At 33.4% G+C, this 24,708-nt stretch overlaps 1 long non-coding RNA gene across 1 annotated transcript in view; it reads right to left on the bottom strand.

Moving 5' to 3' along the window:
* Positions 1-3,171: 3,171 nt before the first annotated feature.
* LOC122213422 overlaps positions 3,172-24,708 on the bottom strand; it is a 263,719-nt gene continuing 242,182 nt past the window's right edge. The window contains exon 4 of the long non-coding RNA XR_006199504.1: positions 3,172-3,239. This is a non-coding gene — a long non-coding RNA (uncharacterized LOC122213422). The remainder of the gene's footprint in view (positions 3,240-24,708) is intronic.

Raw genomic sequence — 24,708 nt, 5'->3', positions numbered from 1 at the left:
GACATGTGGGCTCTTTATACTTTTTGGCTGGTATGAATAATGCTAATAACTTTCATTTACAAGTTTTTGTTTGGACATATACTTTCTATTGGCTTTATACCTAGAAGCTGAATTGATTAGTCATATGGAAACTTTATGTTTAACATTTTGATGAACAGCCAGGCTGTTTTTCAAAGAACTGCACCATTTAATATCTTCATAAGCAATATAGGGGTGTTCTAATTTCTCCACATCCTGACCATTATTTGTTATTATCTGTTTTTTTTTTTTTGTGACAGTCATCCTAGAGAGTGTTAAATGATATTGATTTCTCAGATGGCTACTGAATTAGAGCATCTTTTCATGGTACTTTGTATGTATTTTTGAAGAAATGTCTATTCAAATCATTTAACCAATTTTAATTAGGCTATTCATCTTTTTTTTTAGTAGTTGTAAGAGATTTTTTTGCTACTTCTGGATACAAGTAGTCAAATACATGATCTGCAAACATTTTGTCTTATTCTATGAATTATCTTTTCACTTGATGGTGTCCTTTGAAGCACAACAGTTTTTAGTGTTGATGAAGTCCAATTTATATAATTTTTTTTGTCACTTATTCTTTAGGGACCATATCTAAGAAAAAAAATGTATTGATATGGGGGGGGGGTACCTGGTCAATTAGTCAAGTGTCCAACGCTTGATTTCAGCTTAGGTCATGATCTCTTGGTTCGTGAGCTTGAGCCCCACATCAGGCTCTGCACTGACAGTGCAGAAGCTGTTTGGGATTCTCTCTCTCCGCTCTCTCTGTTCCTCCCCCACTGTGCTCTCCCTCCCTCAAAATAAATAAATAAACTTAAAAAAATAATAAAAAAGTAAAATGTATTGATATGGATAGAAAAAAATACCTTTCCTTTACTGAACACCTTTAGAATCTTGGTGATAATTTTAACAATTGAAATCACTCCTGTTGGGCAATGTAGATTCACAGATCATCATGGCCTTTAGAAAAAAAAAGTGATAAATGGACTTAACAGTTAAAGCAAACCCAAAGAAAATTAGCTTTTGAGTTCTTGATATTTTAAATAAATACCCAACAGAGGTGGGCATATTACTAGCTGGAATTTTAATAAGAATGCACAACTCATAATGTTATAAGAAATTAAAATAATTTTGTCAAATAATAAGGATTAAAAAACTTCTCATTGCTTGCCTCAAAAGTGATCATTTGTCAATAGTGGAATCTAGGGAGTACTCAAACTGTTACTCTCTCAAAAGAGGAGTAGAAATCACTCTAAGAATCAGTTTTGGAATTTCAGCTATGTAATTTACGTAGTTCCTAAAATTGAAAGGCATCCTTAAAAAAAAAAACTTTTTATTTATAACTCCTTAACTCCTTCATAAAAAAATGTACTTTATCAATATGTAAAACAGAAAGAACAATAGATATATTAGAAGATTGATATGTAACTTTAAAACTTACTCCTTATCACATATTTCAAAATTTATGCCTATAAAAATAGACTAATTACCATTATTAACTGGCTTTATGGGCTGAAGTAGTCATGATTTTGAACTAATAAAATAGACTCATCTTAAGAATATCCCCTATGTTATGGACTGAACTATATTCCCCCAAAATTAATATGCTGATGCCCTAACCCCCAATGTGGCTGTATTTGGAGACAGGGCCTTTATGGAGATAATGAAAATTAAATGAGGTTATAGGGTGCGGTCCTAATCCAATAGGACTGGTGTCTTTATAAGAAGAGGAAGAGAGACCAGAAATCTGCGCATTTGCACACAAAGGAAAGACCATGTGAGCACACAGTGAAACGGCAGCAGTCTTCAAGCTGAGAGTCTCTTCACTGGAAACCAGCCCTGCTGACACACCTTATATTGGACTTCTAGCCTCCAGCAACGTGAAACAAGAAATTAAATTTCCATCGTTTTACGAAGTCTGTGGTATTTTGTTATGGCAGTCCATGCAGATTAATTCAACGATGACCTTACTCATAGGTTGGGCCCAACATCCAATTTAACTTGATACAACATATGGGAAAAGAACATTTGCAGAAAAATCACATTATCTGTTGCATTTCTTATTTTCTAGCTACTGGTGTATGTCAGTCAATGAGATCCCTGGAAGGCAGTCAGCCAGAAGTAGGACAGTGAAGTGAGGGCATTTCTTACTCTGGCTCCTTCCCTACAGGGTTACCCTCCTTCTGGAGTAGGGTAGGTTGAATGGAGGTGGCTGTGCCTCCCAAGCTATCGTCCTTTTCTTTCCTTTCCTTTCGGTAATTGCTCCCTACCTTCCTTCTTTTAGTCCTAGAAGTGGTCTTAGCTTTGCCATTATTAGCTCCTTAGAATCATACCATCCTTTCTGATATGCTATACTCCGTTCACACTTTCATAAATATTCTCTTTATTAAAAACTCCCTGAAGTATTCTAATTTGACTGTGCCATCTGTTTCATGCTGATACCCTGCCTGAAACTGAGATCTAACTTCTAAAACAGATACTTTCAATTTTGAAGAAACTTGTGTAAGTTATGTTAGTAATATGATGCTAATGTAGTCAAATTAAAGCATCACAAAAACATTTATTTAAACTGATTTTCTCCAAATTATCTATGTGCCAGCTTAGAATTACTAATCTTAGTAATCACAAAGTATGAGTCAGATTTCTGTAATGAGCCTTGTAGACCTTTCCTGGTACTGAAAAATTACTTGGAACCCTAAAAATGTCACAATATGAAGCAAAGCAATTAAAGATCATGACACAGATTCATGAAGTTTAGAATTCTATTGTGGTGATCAAACTGGTGATTTTTTTAATATTAAGAATTGATCTGAGCTCCCTATATTATGAAAAGAACAGTTTGTGAACCAGAGGAAGTAGAACATTCTTTTCACAATATAGAAAGATGCATAAAATGGAGATACTATATTTTCAGCAAACATAAAATGCAGAGTACTATATTTGGCAAGTCTCATTTCATGGGTCTAGGATGAAAACTGGTGTTTATACTTGTAAAAAAAGAAACTTGAGATTTTGATGAGCCAGTTTTGGAAATCATTACTCTATCCAATCTTTCTATCCTGAGAAAATAAAATGTTCATCTTTCAAGTCTGAGCTTACATTCTGTCGCTTTTCCATAACTTCCTATAAGTAACCCCAACTTAAACACATTTTCTTGGGAACCCAGTCTTTCATTCTTATGCAGACCTCATTCTGTCTTCTGTCCTGCTCTTTCTTCTTTTCTACCAAAAGGAAGAAAAAAGGAAAGAAGTTAGGAAGGAAAAGGGAAGAAGTTAAAAGAGAAATCATTATAATGTAATGTGGACAATACTGTTAGTGCTCAGAAAATTCCCATCCACTTTCTAAATTCCCCAGACTCCATGAATTTGGGTTAAAGTCTTATAACCAGTTCTGTCATGTAAAATAGGAGGAAAAGTGATACAGAAATCAGTACCAAAAGAAGGGTGCAACTCTCAAAACAATAATATCTGGCCTGGAATCTGAGAGGACATCTGTGACAAAATTATTCCTGAATGTTGAAGAGATGATTATCTGTATCAGGTAGTGACAAAGTTATTAATACTGCTGTCTGTTCTAAGTAGGAAAGAATATTGTTTCCTCAGTCAGAAGCTTTAAGGGAAAATGTTAGAAAACAGAAGGTTAAAAATATGTTCTGGTTGCTACTGAATATGCTGAGCAAGATATTACAAGAAAAAGATGGGCTTAAGAAATAATCGGCAGACTCAATAGTTAAAAAGAAGACAGACAGGAGACTTACAGAACTGGACAAAACTACTGCTCCTAGATCCCAAATAGGTACAAAAGGGATTAACAAAAGCTCTGAACAAAATGATCAAACGACTTAAGGATAAATAGATTAAGGATGAAGACTTTACAACTATTTTTCCTGATACCTTCAATGCAGAAAACATTAGATTGACAGAGAGGCATGAGTCAAGAAAACTAAGAAATAAAGTAGAATCGAGAACTACACCTTTTAAAAACCTTAGCATTTTGCTATTGGCATGTAAAATTCATTAAGATTAGAAGACAATTAGCATCTGTGGGAAATGTATTTCCAAATTAACTACAGATCTAGGAGTGGAAGAGTTTACATGAGACATACAATCACCCATGATCCCTGACACCACACTGATGACATAGGTTCCTGGTGTTTCTCTTTCCTTACTCACTGCTCCCTTCATCCTCACATTGGCTTCTCTCCCATCTTCCAGCCTGATTTGGGGCCCAATCTATTCTCTCTACATTCTCTTCATGAGCTTGGTTATACAATTATATGGTTTTAGCTAAAATTAGATTTACGATGTTTTTAAAAATCTAAATCTATATCTACCAACTCTTCACTAAGTTCCACAACTGATATTTTAATATTTATTTCAAGTTAGATATCTAATAGACCTCCCAAACTTAAAATGTACCAAGACAAAACAAAACAAATGTAAGTAAGTAAGTAAGTAAATAAATAAATAAATAAAATGTGTCAAAACAGAGCTTTTGTTTTTCTCACCACTCATCTAACTCCTTCTGGCTTGTTGTTCTCCCAGCATTTTCATCTCAGTAAATAAAACCACAATCAAACAGATTCTCATTCCAAAAAGAAAAAGATAAACAATGCATATGTGAATATCTCTTCTGGAACAACAACCACAGAAGCCTATTATTCCAATAGCACCTGGAGAAGTCACAGAATTTTCCCTACATATATGCCGAAGTCACCCCTTGTGATCAGAAATAATATAACCTTAGTCTTGACTAAATCTCCAATTTATTCAACCCCTTACTTTTCCTTTCTTTGCTCCAGCCATATCAGTTGGTCTCTCTTCTTTACCTTTATCATAATGCACCACCCTCAAATTAGGACTCTTGCTTTGACAGCTGAAACATTCTCATCTATCAGGTCTCAGGTCATATTACACTTTCTCAAAGAGGCTTCCAGATTGCTTTATATAAAATAGCATCATCATTCCTTTGAAGTTTCATCACTTAATTAATTTCTACAAGCATTTATTAAAATTTGAGTTATCTTTTTATTTACTACTAGTCTCCAGAGACTGAATAATGATCTACATGGGATCAGTGTCTTGATAGTGTTGTTTACCACTGTGCCCCTGATGCTTCACTTTGAAAACAAGTTGTTAAAAATGAAATATAACAAGTAGATTGAATATAATTAACCAATATTCCTCATTCCATTATTTTAGAATAGCCATGATATGATGAATACAACTATCACTCTGTTCTTTTGGACTTAAGTCTACTTATTCTATTATGGAATTTTATAAAATTTGATAAAAATTAACCTTTTTGAAACTTGTAATTTTTTAAATTATATGAAAACACTGAAAGCCTCTTATTGGGGACAATATCCTCCATCCAGTAATAATTGATGCTTAAAAAATCCATGCTATGTTTTTAAGAAATTCTCTGTATCTGGTTATAGATAAATAAGTGTACTTGCAATTAAGTGTGATAACAAATCTATCAGCCAATGACATCAATATATATATGTATACACACACACACTCACACATACGCATCTCCTATCACTATCTGTCTCACTATCTGAAGAAAAATCTTACTGTATCTAAGGATATATATTAGATTTTTGTAGTTAATTAGAAGATAACACTAACTGCATAGTTATTAATCTGGGTCTTATTACATCAGATGACAAAACAGAGTAATGCCAAAGAGTTAAAAAACGGAGGGACTCAGAAGAACTAATTTAGAGACAAAAGATTACAAGAAGATGAAGTAACTTAAAATCTCCTTTCTCATCACTGTAAATGGTCCAGAGTCACATAACAATTGATAACAAAACCCGTGATAACTTGCCAAACGTTTTGCTCATTTAGAGTGAGCACTTAACAGTAATCATTTTACATCTATAATTTTATTCCAATTGTTTTCCTTATATCATAAGAAAACCTAGAGATATTAGTAATATATACTTCTTTCTTAATGAAAAAAGTAAATTACTGGAAATAATTAGAAAAATATCTGGAGAAAAGGAAAAACAGAAATTTAGACTGAAGAACATTCAACATTGCAAATTTATCTTTTAAACTATAATATATGTGATTGTGGTCATCGCTAAAACACTCAAAGTCTATAGAGTGTACTGATTATGCACATAGACCCTGGAGCTCCACTGCCTGGGCCACAGCCTTTAATAAGTTTCTTAATGTCTCTATGCCTCACTTTCCCCATCTGTAAAAACAGACATAAGTTTCTACCTACCTCATAGAGTTAGTGCAGGAATTAAATGAATAAACATAAATAAAACACTAGAAACTCATGCTACTCACTCATACTAGTTTAAATCTATACTGAAATGTAGCTTTCCTAAAATATTTTATGAGATATTATGCCCTATTTTCTCCTTGTGATACTGTTAAAAAAAAACAACTAAAAAGTAAGGACAGAAACTGCCTATCAATTTTATCCAGATATCTGCTAAAACAATATATTGCCATATTGAGTCTTTGCTTCTTACTTGTAATTTTAAAAATCTGACAGAAAAGAAGAGTCAGTGACTAACACATTGCTGAATATCTGCTTTGCTTATAGAAAAGTTGATTATAGTTTTATAACAAGTCTATTATAATCATCAATATAAGAAAAAAATTAAGGTGCCTGGGTGGCTCAGTTGGTTAGGGGTCGGACTCTTGGTTTCAGCTCAGGTCATGATCTCCTGGTTTCCCGACTCGAGCCCCATGTCGGGCTCTGTGCTGACAGTGCAGAGTTGGCTTGGGATTCTCTCTCTCTGTCTCCCCCTTCACTTGTGCTGTCTCTGTCTCTCTTGAAACAAATAAACTAAAATATATATATATATGTGTGTGTGTGTGTGTGTGTGTGTGTATGTGTGTGTGTGTGTATACACACACACACACACACATACACACACATATAGGATAAAGATAGAAAACTTTTGAGAGCCCTATAAAGGACAAAAAAAATTTTAAAGGTTATGGGCTGTGGACTAATGATGCATACAACTTTTCAAACTAATTAAATGTACCATAAAGCTAGATGTTATCTAAACTCTAAATATTCCAATGTTAAATCTGAAGTTTTCCTTAATATTGCTGTTGGTAAGAACTACAAGGATATTTCATAGAAAGAAAGAAAAAGGAAAAAAGGAAAGAATAAACAGAGAGAAGAGAGGAACAGAGGGGGAGGGAAAGAAAAAGGGAAAGGGAAGGGAGATAAGGGAGAAAATAGTCAAATGCCCTTGATAATTCTGATTCAGTGGGTTTGCTGTGGTACTCAGAAATGTGTTTTTTCAGTAAGCATGCCAGACATCTACAGAAGTTTCTATAATATGAGAAAACTTCTTAACTCTTATAATGGGTTATGAAACAGATTTTAAAAGATTGCTAACTAATAAATTATAAGGACTAAAATTCAGTATCTGCCTTTTATTTTAAAATAGGATTTATTAAAAAAATAAAACAGGATTTGTCAAATTGTTTTATATTTTTAGATATAGATGTTAGCCTATATTTTTCAAATAATTTTATTTACAAAAAAAGTTTTAATTAAATATTTTCCTGAGTCTATTCCTCAGGTACCTGAGTGATCAAATTATATAAAAATTTCCTTTGACTCTATTTCTTAAGCTAGTTAATATAAATTCTACACAACTGGCACAAAAAGATGTATGGTTAGGTATATTTGTTATAAAATATGAAATGCAAAATAAATGAAAATAAAATAAATATATTTTCGTACAGTGTACTTGTGATTGGCTAAAGAATGTATTGAATACATGAAATAAAATATTCATCATTTTATGTGACCCTGTAATTTAGTACTGATCATAGAACAAAAAAATTCAAAAAAATGCTATGCTTATAAATCATCTAGCTCACATACAATGATTTGTAGATTAGGGCACTAAGTCTGGGAAATGTAAAGTGTTTTTATTTTTTTAAATTTTTTTTAATATGAAATTTATTGTCAAATTGGTTTCCATACAATACCCAGTGCTCATCCCAACAGGTGCCCTCTTCAATGCCCATCACCCACCCTCCCCTCCCTCCTACCCAAATGTAAAGTGTCTTTAAATACAGAGATTAGATCCCAAGTCACTATATCATATTGCATGTTAACATATAATCACATATATATGTATATACGTACACACTGAAAGTTGTTCAAACTATGAAATTAAATATTATGTAAATCAAAAGTATTAAAATTAATCCATAGGTACTGTGTTATGTAAAAAAGTTTAAAAATAACTTAATCTCATATGTTTCAGAATCTTTTTAAGGATGCAAGTGATCACAGAAACACATCATATGGTCATAAAGATTTATAAGCTGTTAAATGAACTTCAGGGCAGATGCAGAGAACATGTAACACCTGGCACAGATAGTATGTCTAACGATAATACAAATCCTTTATGGTACATTAACACCTTCAAAAATGAGTAATGTCCTAAGATTAACTCTGCAGAAAGTTACAGATGAGGGTCAAAATGAAATGTAATTTCGTGAAACTAAATCAGCAATAGAATTCATCTAACGTTTCTGTTATATCTGTTGCCATTAATATTTTCCAATAAACATAATTTAAGGTGTGTCTATGATGAATGATATTTATTTCTTTTAGGATCTGGGATATTTTGCGATTTATCTGAATTAGAAATATTATATATTCTATTTCTCATTATGTGCCTAATTAATTCACTGTATTAAAAATTCATCTTACTTTGTTCAGATCAGGCAAGCTAAAGCCTTTTAATTTCATTGTACTCAAAAATTAATTCTTTCTGCTACTTTAAGGGCAAATAACTTATTCATATTACTCAAATCATCAGAAAAGCATAACTTTCCCCTTAACATTTTTTGTGAAACTAAGACTTCTCTGAAAGTTTTTCCTTCTTCCAGAATATTCAAATTTCATGATTGGTAACTTAGAATAAACCAAATAATATGATATTTTACTTCATATGTGATTTTTATTGTTTATTGCATTATACAGAGAAGTGTAAAGAATGATTCTATGGAGGTAAATTTCCAAATAACTAATTCCAAGCATTTAAAAATATAAATTAATCCTTAAGTTAAAATTTCAATATCTTTCTTTTCAAACATTTCTAGAAAGTTACCTGTATATATATATATATATACATATATATATATATATACACATATATATATATATATGTATATATATATATATGTATATAATATATATATATACACACATACACACACATGTGTGTGTATATGTGTGTATATATATATATTATACATATATATGTATATATCTATATATATATGAATAAATTGAAAAAGACAAAATGAAATTTTGCTAAGCCTAAATAGCAATAATTTATCATAAGAAAAATCACATGGTAGTATTTGAATATTGTCTGAAGTTTGTTATAAGGTATACCAAAAGATATATCTCCCATTAGTTCTTTGCCCCATGGAAGTATTTAGTTCCATTTCTCTATCACAATAACTGATAATAATAAGTTAATTATTATAGACTTTAAGTTTTAGTAAAATCTGTATTCTTGCCTGTTTAAACAGAATCTATTATTTTCATTGATTCTAGTGTCTAGAATTATTCCTTATTTTAAAGATTTCAGGTTGCAGATTAGAAAATTTAAACGGAATCAACTGTTTATGTAGGTAAAGTCTACTATCAGTGGAACATTACATTTTTTGTTAATTTTATGAGGCTCCCGGGTGGTTCAGTTGGTTAAGCGTCCAACTTTTAGTTTTGGCTCAGGTCATGATCTCATGGTTCTTCGGTTTGAGCTTGCATCTGGCTGTGCACTGACAGTGCGGGGCCTGCTTAGGATTCTCTCTCTGTCTCTCTCTGTCTCCCTCAAAATAAATAATATCTAGTGTATTTGTCTAGTTGCTTTCAATTGTACAGTTGCTCATGAGTCCTTTTATGTGAAATGTCCAGGATAGGCAAGTCCATAGAGATAGACTAGTGGTCGACAAGGCTGGTTTGCAAGAGAGTACAGTAGTGCCCCCTTATCCACAGGAGATACGTTCCAAGACCTCCAATAGATGCCTGAAACCATTGATAGTATCAAGCCCTATATACACTGCTTTTCATGTACATGCATATTTATGGTAAATCTTAAGTAATAATTTAAGCAGAGCAAGAGACCAAAAACAATAGTAAAATATAACAATTATGGAAATATACTGTACTAAAAGATACATGAATGTGATCTTTTTCTCAAAATAACCAAATTGTATTGTACTCACGCTTCTTGTGATGATGTGAGATCATAAAATGCCTGTGTGATGAGATGAAGTGAGTGGAATGATACAGACATTGTGACACAGTATTAGGCTACTATTTCCCTTTTGCCCATACTTCAGAAAGAGAATCATCTACTTCTGAATCATGGTTGATCTCAGGTAACTAAAACTACAAAAGCAAAACTATGGAAGGCGAGGGGACTACTGTAATGGCACACTAACGTGTGTATGGGGCTTTTAGAAACAGTGATAAGAAGTTCTAATGTTAGATAGTAATGATGAGCACACAACCCTGTGAATTTACTAAAAATCACTGAATTGTACATTTTTAAAAGGTGTATAGATTTGCATGTGAATTATATCACAGTAAAACTGTTATAAAACAAATCCACATTGAACTTCTTCTGACATCAGTACCCAGTGATGATGGACACATGAAGTGCGGAGTAGGTGGACCAATGCAATATGAAAAATATAATCTGGGAAGAAACATTTAATGTGGGGAAATGAAAATCTGGAACTCTGCACATTAGTAAGAATGGAGTGGGGAGGCAGTTATGTCATACACTGAAAAATAGCTCATGATTTCTTTTTCCTGTGTAGATGGGATGAGTGCATGCTGTAATGTAAGACCCAAAGAATGGTTAAAAAAAGTAGTTTGTTGTCTCAGGTAATCTTAGAACAATATTGTAAATTCTATATATGTTAAAATACAAGAGCATGTAATCAACCAGTTCAATTAAGTATTATTGTATTATAACATAGTATTCCACTGGAGCTTCTTTTGTGGCATCATATACAATTTTGTGGCATCATATACAATTCTTAATGACAAATGGAGATAGTCATAGGTTTCTGTGTATATAGTCATAAGTTTCTGTGTTTTTGTGTGTGGGTACGTGTATTTGTGAAAAAGAGAGTGTGTGTTTCAGTGTATTTGGAGAATGGGAAATGGCAAAGTCGTGTGGAAGAAGGAAGCTAGAGCTTTGCCTTAGGCTCACACATAACTCACCTGTTGTAGAAATGAAACATTCAAGGGTAGAACATTAAATCACTGAATATGACAGAGAGAATTTAATATCGTGAGGGGTCTATAGCTTCGCAAAAATTTAAGAACAGAATAAGGTTGTAAACAAGGAGAAAGATCAGATGCACATTCCAATAAAATTCTTAATTCAAATTTACTCCCTTCAAATAACTTTAAAATTTATACTTTGCATTTGAAGATCAAGCAGATATTCCCTCCTTACTTGTTTCTTATATCAAATCCAACAGCAAACCTGTCTGGAACAGTAACTGAAACAAACTTTTATTAAGCTGGTATGCCCCAGGGATATAATTTTCACACAGGAAATTAAATTTACGAACAGAAATTAGTTGATTTTTATTGATTATTTAAAATATATTCTTTTTTAGAGAATCTATAGATAATCAGGAAACAGATGTTTATCATCCTCTCCCCAAAATTGAATATAAATCTCATAATGATGATGGATAAAATCAATGAGAGTAAAGAACAAAAAATAGAGTGATTAAGTACGCTGTAGTTTTTTTGTCATTGAAATTACTTTTGGGTGGAAGCATATCAATCAGGGTAGATTGTGATGTGGTGGTTTATAAAATATAACCCAACATCTCACTAGCCGAAAACAAAATTTTATTTCTTGTTTATAACACAAGCTTAAAAAAAGACAGGCAAGTGACTAAGGGTGGAGGCTAATGGAGGCCCCGTGTCCATGCAATGACTCACCTGTGTCTAGACAGGGAGATGTGCACTGGGACTTAAAGTTACTATAGTATACTGACAGCTATTTCTTATTCTCATATTTTATTGGCCAATGGAATGGCCATACTTTTCTTCAAAAGAGTTGAAGAAATACAACCCATTATGTTTCCAGATGCAGAAAAGGAGGGATTATAAGGTAAAGAGCATTAATGAATACTGTTAAGTAGGTTCTGAGATTAAATTTTAATACACTAAATTCAGACCAAAAATAAATGTTCATCTTGTAAAAATCTGAGAATTTGCAGAACCTGAGGAATTTTACTTTATGATTTTGAAAGTTTATTTATATTTGAGGGGGGGAGAGGCAGAGAGAGAGGGGGACATAGAGAGATCTGAAGCAGGCTCTATGCTGACAGCAGAGAGTCAGATGCGGGGCTCAAACCCACAAACCATGAGATCATGACTTGAGCCAAAGTCGGAAGCTTAACCCACTGAGGCACCCAGGTGTCCCAGAGCTTGAGGAATTTTTAAATAGCACTGATAAAAGCTCACCATGCCACCAAGAATATTTACAATTAGGGTTAGGATTAGGTTTTCTAAGTAAGATCCAAGAGTAGTCAAAACAACTAAACATCTATTTTTTTTCTTAAAGTATTTTTATTTATTTTGAGAGAGAGAGAGTGAGAGAGAGTGGGGCAGGGGCAGAGAGAGAGGGAGAAAGAGAAAATCCCAAGCAGGCTCTTCACTGTCAGAGCAGAGTCCGATGTGGGACTCAAATTCATGAACCACAAGATCATGACCTGAGCTGAAATCAAGAGTCAGACACTTAATTGACAGAGTTACCCAGGTGCCCCTAAACATCTGTCTAATAAAGAGGCATTTTCATCCTATCTTGATTACAAAGAGTAAACATAATAAACACATCTAAATACCAAACTGCATTTCAGTTCTATTAATTGGTAGAAGAACAAACTGCTACAAGAAGAAAACTTGGATAAATTTTATCTCTTCCCTTTTGAAGTATTGAGATATGTGATTAGCACAGAGATGGCTCATAATAAATGTTAAGAAAAAGCTAGAATTATAGGGGTGCCTGGGTGGCTCAGTGGATTAAGCGTCCAACTTCAGCTCAGGTCGTGATCTCACAGTTCATGAGTTCGAGCCCCACATCAGGCTCTGCTGATGGCTCAGAGCCTGGAGCCTGCTTCAGATTCTGTCTCTGTCTCTCTGCCCCTCCCCTGTTGGTGCTCTCTCTCTCTCTCCCTCTCAAATATAAAATAAAACATGAAAAAAATTAAATAAAAGCTAAAATTATAAATAAAACTTTTTAAACAACCTTCTTCTTCACCTTCGAAACAATGGCAAAGTGCTTTTTCAGGGTATTAAGTTTCTATTGTTGCTGTAACAAACTACCATAAGCTTGGTGGCTTAAAACAACACACATTTACTATCCTTCAATTATAGAGGTCAAAAGACCTAAAATCCATGTATTGGCAGGCTATGTTGTGGAGAACCTAGGAGAGTTTCTTTTCTTGCTTTTTCCAGGCCTTAGAGGCCTGTATCCTTACTTGAGAAATCTCCTCCATTTTCAAGGACAGAAGTGCAACATCTTCAAATCTCTGTCACCTCTGGCTTCTGCCATCCTGTCCCCTCTTCATCTCTGACTCTCCTGTCTCCCTTTATCAGGGCCCTTGTGATGAGGATAATTTGTTAACAATGTACTGAGTGTCCTGATACTAGTTATGTTTTTGAAATTTCAAAGAGTTTACAAATTATTCAATTAAAATGTTTTCTCCAATTATAAAAAAGTTTTACTAGAATTTTAATTTATGAGGTTATCAAATTTACCAATCATAACCTTTCATTACAAGTTTTATAGAAGGATTTGAATGTACCAGAAGGATTGGCTAAATAAAGTTGATGGTAATTGAATGCTGTATTTGCTTCTGATAGACCTCTTCATATTATTTTTAACAAGTTCTGAAAGATTTTTCTTTCAAAATAAACAAGAGAGACAAAAATGGATTTAGTGGTTGTTTTGAAATGCATGAGCTTCTTTATTAGCATAAGGATAAAGAAAGATCTTTCACAAAACAAATGTCTCAATGATACAGAAACTGAAGGCAACACTGTGAACAGGGGTTGGAACAAACTGGCAACAAGGGGTCAGTACTGGTCACCGATGTAATATGTTCTCTGCACAGCATACTTTTTATTGCAGCACACTTGTCGTTACTATGTAATCTGAGTGGATTGTAGTTTACGTTAATAAAATTAAGGTGATGGACTCACTTCTATACATGCTACAAGAATCACTTCTCCACGGAAAGTGATTCTAATAATCCCAGTATTAAAGTAGAATGGAAAGTGATATTGGCATAAAATTATTTGGATTTGAAGCTGTCGTGTATGACATTAGCCTTACAGTAGCAGTGTTAATAACAGGTTAAAAATGCATATAGACCACAGGTGATGCGATAGTGACTTAATTCAGATTGATGGGTTTAGGGGTGGACATTAATTTGAAAACAATATAGAATGTATACTTTATCCCATCAGGCACTATGCAAAGAGGTAAATGATATGGGATTGAAAAGAAGTTAGATGTTATTATGTGAATATCTGAAATCTGTTGTTCAGTTGAGAAGATACGATTGATGAAGAGAAACTATCTGGAGAATCATCAAAAATCTCAGTGTTTGGGGCACCTGGGTGGCTCAGTTGGTTGAGTTTCTGACTTCAGTTCAGGTCATGATCTCACGATTCATTGGTGGAGCCCCACATCAGTCTCTGTGCTGACAGTGACAATGCTGAGCCTGCTCCTGATTCTCTAGCTAGCTAGCTCGCTGCCCCCTCCCACTCGTGCTCTCTCTCTTGCTCTTACAAATAAATAAATATTAAAAAAAATCTCAGTGCTTCTGTACAGACAATAAATACCAAAAAAAAAAAAAAAATAAGTCTGAAAATACAGAAAGAAGTATGGATCAACTTTAAAAAGAAAAGATGAAGTCTGAATTTTCCAAAAGTGTTGTTTATGGATAATGTGTAGGACATGATTTTGTTAAGACATGATTTTAAAATGTAGGAATTTGTTTTGTGTGAATATACACTTTTGGCTATGCACCAATAATCAGTTAAGAAATACATGCATATTTTTCAGGCAGTTACTGGATTACATTGAGCACCAAAAAGCAATGTGAATAAATTAAATTGAAGGATTTCTTCTTGCAAAAAATTGGGAAGTTAGTAACTTCCTAAAATTATTGTGTAGTATATGCCATCAATTTTATACTGTATCTGGTTACTTTTAAAAACTTAAATTTTCTAGAATTTGCATGAAGAGTACTTTTGTAAATAGTAAGCATTATTTGTTTTATATTTAAAACACTGAGTTCAATTTATATATCCATATAATGTATGCACACTGTATTGCCAGACACATCACACAATAACCTCATGAATACTTAATGCTTTTTATTCAGAATGTACATAGATTTCGTAAAGTTACTCCACTGCTGCATAAACAGTTCATAAAACCAGCATGATCTGACTGTGCAAGTGCTTTTTAAAATTAACTTGGTAGTAAATTTTAATTATTTATACAAGCTGTATTATGAGCTTATATTTTGTCAGTAGTGTTTGATGGCAACATTGTGACTGGGCTTAGATTCTTATACAATATAAGTTACATAAAATAAAATACAGAATATGTTTAGGTTATTATGTCATCATGTTATGATTCTTGGTCCTTATTGCAAATAATTAATAAATACATATTGCTAGATTGAGATATATGGTAATTTTTTTCTAACAGCATATGTGTATTGACATCATACATTAAAAAGAAAAAAAGGGAGAAAAATACCACCTAGCACTCTTATGAAAAGGCATCCAACATAATGATCATGATTGGATATGATTACTTGAGCTATGCTTTCACTATTTTCTTTTCAGCATGTTTACCATTAAGCAGGCAATTGGGTTATTTTGTGTGATAGATCTATTTCCTGACACAATGTCTACATCTTGTCAACAGCTCATTGAGTGAAGAGAATTTGTGTGACATACCAAAGAAGCATACATACATATATATGTATGTATAAAACTTAGAGATAAGGGTAAACCTTCTAATTCTTCAGCAATAGTAAATTCTGCATAAATAATGAAAAATTGTAATAGTACATGTAATAAACAAGGCTGTTGCAGTTGACAACTAAGTGATGGTAGTGTTAGAGAAACAATCAAGAGAAGAAAATAACAAATTTAAGTGGAATCGAGTATCATAAAATGAGACTTACTAGAAGAATTCACAAAATAATACAACTTGAGTTAGTGATAACGATTTCTGGTAATATCTACTTGATAATGGAGTTTATTACACAACTTCTAATAGAAAGTCCTGCTGAATACAGTTAAAAGCCATTTTAGCTAAACGGTGATGATTATATGTCATCACGCCTTCTTTTGGATTTGATGGAAGAATAAAACCCAGGAAACATTGCATTTTCAATGAGAAAACTGACAGCGAGACCATTCTTAGATATCTGCATTTAGATAGTCTGCCCAACATTACTTTTCTGCCACTTATGTATGCCCTGTCCCCATTTGAATCCAAACCCTGAAAGCTAAAAATTTGTGTTTACAATATACAAGTGCAGTAATGTAAACTTTATGTTATTTCACACATTAGACAATAAACAATAACACTTGACAATATTTGAAGACAATTTATAATCTTTATCAACAGCTGATAATGAAAGTAAATAACTTTAGATCATTTTTATTTTATTGCTTGACTGACTATATTTAATTTAATCTGGTTTTTGGCCTACATAAAAATCTTAGTTTGAACCTCAAATTGAAAGAGAATATTTCCCAAAGCCAGTGAATCTTAAACTTTGCTGCACAATCAAATCATCAGCAGGAAGAGGGAGAGAGGGGTCTTTAAAAACATTTATATTTATTCTTGGCTCTTACCTACAGGCATAAAGATTTAATTGATATGGGCTATGACCCTGTCATCCAGAGTTTTAGAAGCTCACTACATGATTTCAGTATTCAGTACAATTTGGGAAGCTAAAGCCTTATTCCTTCTTAGAGCTATTTTAGAGCTACCTGAAAGGAAGGGGAAATTGAGAATAACACCAAAACATTTTGATTCTACTATCAAACAATACCTTGAAGATCACTTTGCCTTCTGAAAACCCTTAACTATATTGCTAACGATGGGAGAGCCTTAAAATAATGATTCAAATTCTGTTCATGACCCTCATCTAACAAAACCTCATGTCTGGCCTTGCCTCTCTAGATCAAACCTAGATTAAACTGCCGCATGCATGTTCCAGCCAAAACTCAATGATTGTTGATCCTACTTCAAAGTAATGACCAAGAGTAGGCATGGTGGAAAGACAAAAACTAATAATCCTTGAACACACTATGGTGTGTTCTCCACCTTTCTTTGTTCTCATAGCAACATCATGTATTAGAAGTAAATTCCCACCATTTGATAGATTAAAAATGGATATTTTGGGGAGTTAACTATCCTATTCGAAGAGTGGGCTTAGGCAGGACTCATAAAAAGTTCTGTCAGACTCAAAAGACTTTGATGTTTTTAACTTGTTGGATTTTCTTTCTAGTTCTTCTAGAAAACAATAAATCATAAAAATGATTGAGACGCACAATTAAAAGAACAATTTGAATCATTGTGCTATTAAACCACAGGATACATGGGTCTCTTATGTATCCGAAGATGTGGAAGAGAAAAAAACATATTTATATGAATGGACTTGATTGACACAAAGTCTCTTAACACTTCCCGTAGGAACTCATCATCTAAAGTCATGCAACTGCTTGAATCTAATATAAATGAAATCTTGTGGGGTAAACAAATCAACATATATATGACGGTTATATACATATATGTATTGATATTGTGTATATATAACATTTTAATATATTTCAAACAATAGATTACGAGGTTATAATTATGATTAGGAGCCTTTTTTCATTTCCTAAATCCCTTGTTATTTCCTATATGATACAATTTAAGTTTCATCCTATAAGCTCAATGAAAGCTTTTAACAATCTGACTCTAAATTACCTTTCTTTCTTTTTTTCAATATATGAAGTTTATTGTCAAATTGGTTTCCATACAACACCCAGTGCTCATCCCAAAAGGTGCCCTCCTCAATACCCATCACCCACCCTCTCCTCCCTCCCACCCCCCATCAACCCTCAGTTTGTTCTCAGTTTTTAAGAGTCTCTTATGCTTTGGCTCTCTTCCACTCTAACCTCTTTTTTTTTTCCTTCCCCTCCCCCATGGGTTTCTGTTACGTTTCTCAGGATCCACATAAGAGTGAAACCATATGGTATCTGTCTTTGTCTATATGGCTTATTTCACTTAGCATAACACTCTCCAGTTCCATCCATGTTGCTACAAAGGGCCAAATTTCATTCTTTCTCATTGCCACGTAGTACTCCATTGTGTATATAAACCACAATTTTTTTATCCATTCATCAGTTGATGGACATTTAGGCTCTTTCCATAATTTGGCTATTGTTGAGAGTGCTGCTATAAACATTGGGGTACAAGTGCCCCTATGCATCAGTACTCCTGTATCCCTTGGGTAAATTCCTAGCAGTGCTATTGCTGGGTCATAGGGTAGATTCTAAATTACCTTTCAAAATATGTTTGGACTATGTGCACATCTCCTAAAAAACTATGAATCTGCATATCTTTGTTCATAATAATTTCTCTGTTCATGATACTCTCTACTGTTCTCTCACCATCTCAGCTTAGAAATATAATGTTCATTTTTTCTAAGTGTAAATGTTAATTCAGCAAATTCTTCCAGGTCAAGACAGACGTAAGCACTGCCCTCTTAAACGCTCATCCACCCCCATGATTTACTTTCCTTAAGTAAATGGGAACATTAATAACTTGTCAAGCACAAAACCTTGATATTAGAAAGGCTGGCTTGAAATCCTAACTTGACAATTTATTAGGTGTTTGATTTTGGCCACATTATTTCAACTAAATACATTGTACTTTCCCCATACTAAATTAAGACTTAGTATTTTGTAAAGACATAGTAAAAAAATAAATGAGGCATACAAAGTATACATTCCATTATGCATATAAGCATCATTTTAATATTTTTTTAATTTGATGGTAAAGTCAACCTGTTGGGATATACCTTTACTATATATCCTATTAGATATAAAATTATAAATATATGAATGTGCTTAAAGCTTTTTTGAATCTGTATTTCCAATGTGTTCCATATGTTGGAAGAAATAAATTCCCTAATATTAGCATTTCTTTCAATCACCAAGATGTGATCTGTTTTGCAATACTGAGCAATTTTCTAACAAGTTCATATTCTATTACCTTTCATTTATGTGTGTACACACACACACACACACACACACACACACACAAACACACACAAATCCTAATGTCCTTTCCAAGTTTGGCAATGTTGTGAAACTAAAGCAACTCCTGTGTTTATGGACGAAATTCAAATTCCCTATTTTACTGACTGCCTAATTCCTGCAAAATTAAGCCACCTGCTTACTTAGTACAACATTACACTAACTCATTCTGATTATACTGCAGACTGCAAGTGCCAATGTAAATAGTGAGTAGGCACATCTCCAAAATATTTTCTAGCAGAATATTCTGTGCACTATGGACACTTTTAACTGACCTGTGTGTTAACAGTCATTCAATAGGCAGTAAAAATGTTAGCATAAAATAAATACTCAAAAACAGAAGCAAAGCAACAAACCAAAGTTATCCAGCAATAATAAGGAAATTTATATGGAATCTGGAAATTCAGTATGTAGAATCTTATCATCAGACTCCCCCAAGGACAAAAATAAAAATGCATCATAAAATGATCTCTACTTGTAGTTAGGTGCCTCTTCTTTGACCATCTTAATCATAATAAGACATAATCAGAGGGTTACACATACATTCAAATACAAATTCAAATATTTAATAAATAATAATCCTGGATTTTAATGACCTAAATTCATCAACATATTGCCAAATTATCTAATTTCTTCTAGATGCTAGGAAATATGTATGCTACATACAGAATGCAGTTTCTTTTTTTTTTAATTTGAAAGAGAGAGAGAGAGAGAGAGAGAGAGAGAGAGAGAGAGAGAGAGAGAGAGATTATGAGCAAATGGGGGAGAGTGGCAGAGGGAGAGACAGAATCCCAAGCAGACTCCATGTGCACATGGAGTCTGATGCGGGGATCAGTTCTACGATTCTGGGATCATAACCTGAACCAAAATGAAGAATTGGACTCTCAACCAATTGAGCCACCCAGGTACCCCCAGGATGTACTTCTTGACTGACTTACATTTCAAGAATTTCAAGGAACTATCTATATTATATTCCTTCAAATTTCCCCTGACTCTCTAAATTACCTTTAATTTAGTACTTCTTTAATCAAGTACTTCTTGACTGACTTAAGAATTTCAAGGAACTATCTATATTATATTCCTCCAAATTTCCCCTGACTCTCTAAATTACCTTTAAAGTTGTAAAGATATCATCATTTATATATACAAACATAAAATGTATACATCATATATACATACTCACATACATACAAAGATCTTTCTGCATACACACATACATATATGTACATGGTACATATGGATACATATATGGATACATGAACACACATACACATATGTGTATATAAAGATCTCATCTGTGAAAATGGTAGAGTAGGATGTGTCTCCCTACCAATACAACACTGCAATGGCAGAATCTGCCTGATGTAATTATTTTGTATCTGGAGTCTACTGAAGGCTTAAAACTTCTAAGGGAAGGCCTGAATGGTAAACTGAAGTTAATTTCAATTTCGGATCTTAGCACAGTAGCACCTACCCCTCCTCTACCCCTCTGGCCACAGTAGCAACTCAACAAGTGTTCCAGAAGCAGCTTGGACACATAACTTGTGGCAGCCAGAGTGGGCAAAAAGGACCCTAACCTCCAAATACCAAGTATCTCTGCCCTGATTGGGGACTATTGGTTCTATCTCAGAGGTGCAGAGAAATGTCATCAAAACTAAAGGGGAAAGAAAGAAAGAAAGAAAGAAAGAAAGAAAGAAAGAAAGAAAGAAAAAAGAAAGAAAGAAAGAAAGAAAGAAAGAAAGAAAGAAAGAAAGAAAGAAAGAAAGAAAGTTTCTAAATACTGACTGAAGGTATACCTCATTATTAAATATCCTGAATCACATACAGTAGAAAACATTTATTCAACATCTCTCTTTAGCCCATAGTAATTCTATTCTACTTATTGTCTCTATGAATTTGACCACTCTAAGGATCCTCTACAAGGGAAATCATAGAGTATTTATCTTTTTGTGGCTGACTTACTTCACTTATTTTAAGTCTTCAAGGTTTATCCATATTGTAGCATGTGTCAGAATTTTCTTCATTTTTAAGACTAAATAATATTCCACTGTAAGTACATACCACATTTGTTTATTCATTAATATTCAATGGACACTTGGGTTGCTTTCTTTCCACCTTTTGACTCTTGTTAACAATGTTGTTATGAATATAGTTATAAAACTATCTGTGTGAGTCCCTGTTTTCAATTTTGGGGCATATGCCCAAAAGCAGAATTGATGGATCATATGATTAATTATATTTTTAATGTTTTGAGAACCATCATACCATTTTCCACAATTTGTGCCATTTTATAGTCCCCTAATAACAGTGAATGAGGGCTTCAATTTTCTACATCTTCATCACATTCGTTACCTTTTTTAATAGTAGCCATCCTAATGATTATAAAGTGGTGTGAAATTGTGCCTTTGATTTGCATTTCCCTAATGATTAGTGATGTTGAGCATTTTTTTGGATGTGCTTATTGACCATCTGCACATCTTATTTTGATGAATGTTTACCCAAAGTCTTTGCCAATCTTTTAAAAAATTGTGGAAAAGAACACATGATATTTATCATCTAACCTGGTTTTAAATGTATAGTTCAGTACATAATATTAAGTATAGTGTGAAGTATAGTCACATTTTTGTGCAACAGATTTACAGAACCTTTTCATTTACAACACTGAAATTCTATAAACCAAAATACTAACTACCCTTTTCTGTACCCTCCACCCTTGGCAACCAACCTTCTACTTACTGTTTCCATGAATTTTTTTTTCTATTTGAGACATTTCATGGGAGAGAAATCATATGGTTATCTGGTGACTAACTTATTTTGCTTAACATTTTATCCTGAGGATCATCCAAGTTGTAGCATGTGAGAGAATTTCCTTCCTTTTTAAGGCTGCATAAAATCCCATTGTATGTATACACTATATTTTTTTATCCATTCATCTGTTTATGAACATTTGGGTTGGTTACACCTCTTAGATATTGTGGATAATGCTACAATGAACAAAGTATGCAGATACTCTTCAAGATCCTGCTTTGAATTCTTTTGGGTATATACCCAGAAATAAGATTATTGGAACATATAGTTAGTTATTCTATTTTTTTTTTAACTTTTTAAGGAAGCTTTTCCTAATGGCTATAACCTTTTGCATCCCCCTCCCCCCAACAGTTCACAAGGTTTCCAACATCTCTGCATTCTTACCAACATTAATTTCAGTTCTTTTGATAACAGCTATCCTGGTGGGTGTGAGATATCTCAGTGTGGTTTAATTTACATTTACCTAATAATTAGTAATGTTAAACCCTTTTCATATGCTTAAATTTCATTTGTGTTTCTTTTTTGGAGAAATATGTATTCAAATCCTATGCCCATTTTTTAAGTGAGTTAATTTGTTGTTGTTATTGAGTTGTAGATGTTCCTTATATATTCTGGATATTAGTCCCTTATCAAATATATGATTGGCAATTATTTTCTCCCATTCTGTAGGTTGCCTTTTCATTCTGTTGTTTCCTTTAGTACACAAAATTTTTGAAGTTTGATGTGGACCCGCTTTTTAAAAATTGTGTTGCCTATGCTTTTGGTGTCATATCCATAGAACTCACCAGCAAATATGAATATCTGAAATTGTATCCTAGATTTTCTTATAGGAGTATTAAAGTTTAGGTCTTACATCTTTGGTCAATTTGCATTAATTTTTGTGTAAGGTATTAGCTACGGGTCTGAATTCATCCTTTTACATAGGGATATCTATTTTTCCCAGCACCATTTGTTGAAGAGATGATCTTTTCCCCTTTGTAACAATATTTAGACTACCTACCCATGAAAATCTCTTATTTATATTCTTTGATTTCCCTCATCATAGTTTTATTTGTTTTTCATCATTTAAATTCTGTACATATTTTATTGGCTTTCTACCTATGTTATTTCCTTGGTTTTGGTGCTAATGTAAGTTGTATTAAATTTTTTAATTTGAATTCCAATTGTTGATTGCTGGTATAGAAAAACAACTGACTTTAACTTACTAACATTGTATCATGCAAACTTAATATAATTAATTATTAATTCAAGAGTTTTTTGTTGATTCATTAAGATTTTCTACCTCAATAATCATGTTTTCTGTGAACAAAAACAGTTTTCTTTCTCCCTTATTTGTATACCTTTCATTTTATTTTCATGTCTTATAGCCTTAGCTAGGATTTCTAGTGCACACAGTCTGCCTCCAGGAATTCATCAGTTACTATGTAGGTACTATGTCGTTACTATGTAGGTAGCACTATCAGCAGCTTATGCTTCAGATGAGCTGATCTCTTGCTCTTTCTCTCTTTTTGTATTCTCCAGTTTCCTACACTCTCAGTGATACTTTCTCCTGTGACCAAGACAGCCTTAATGTTCCCCTGAGCATGACTAAATAATAGACAGATTTCTTCCTGATTATAGAACTATGGTCTCCTTTTCCTTACAATATTTACTTTAGAATGTTTACAATTGCAGGGGTGCATGGGTAGCTCTGTTGGTTAAGCGTCTGACTTTGGCCCAGGTCATGATCTCACAGTTCATGGGTTCGAGCCCTGTGTCAGGCTCTCTGCTGACAGCTTAGAGCCTAGAGCCTGCTTCAGATTCTGTTCCTCTATCTCTGCCCCTCTCCTGCTCATGCTCTGTCTCTCAAAAATAAATAAACATTAAACACTTTTTAGAATATTTATAATTGCAAATTCTTGTTTTGCCCTTTGTAAGTAATGTAAATCTTCCAAACTCTTGCCAGTTTTACAACCTAGTAATGTCCTTCTTAAAGACCTGGGAAACATCTCTTTGAAATATAATTATCAAAAGAGGTTAGATCCCTATCTCTCAGTTTCTGAAGGAGGATACAGAGTATAACTCAACGGTGCCAAACAGCAAACTCAGATCGTCTAATTGCACAGAAAAATATTAGCAAACTCAGAATAATTTAGTGTGCCCACCATATCCTACTGATTAACTTCTCCTAGTACATTTACTTTTTGATTAACATCCTCCAGCTTTTTCACCAACTCACTCCAGTGCTTAAAAATACTTCTTTTTTTTGTTTGTTTGTTTCAGTGGAGTTGAATTTAGTCTCTCTCCCCTATTTCAATAATCTTGAAGAAATTCTTCCTTGCTTGTTTAATACTGTTCAGTAGAATTTTTGTTTTGACACCTGTGACCACAATATTCTAATGAACCTAAGAAAAATCACTCGCTTTCAGTTGTTCAGCTTTTTTTCTTGCTGTGAAGGCAGAACTGATGACTTGCAAACTTTTCACATGTTGGACTGGAAAG

This window comes from Panthera leo, chromosome A1 (assembly GCF_018350215.1).
Source record: "Panthera leo isolate Ple1 chromosome A1, P.leo_Ple1_pat1.1, whole genome shotgun sequence".
NCBI classification, from domain to species: domain Eukaryota; kingdom Metazoa; phylum Chordata; class Mammalia; order Carnivora; family Felidae; genus Panthera; species Panthera leo.
The sequence above is the reverse complement of the archived record's forward strand: the minus strand, read 5'-3'. Positions and strand labels throughout refer to the sequence as shown.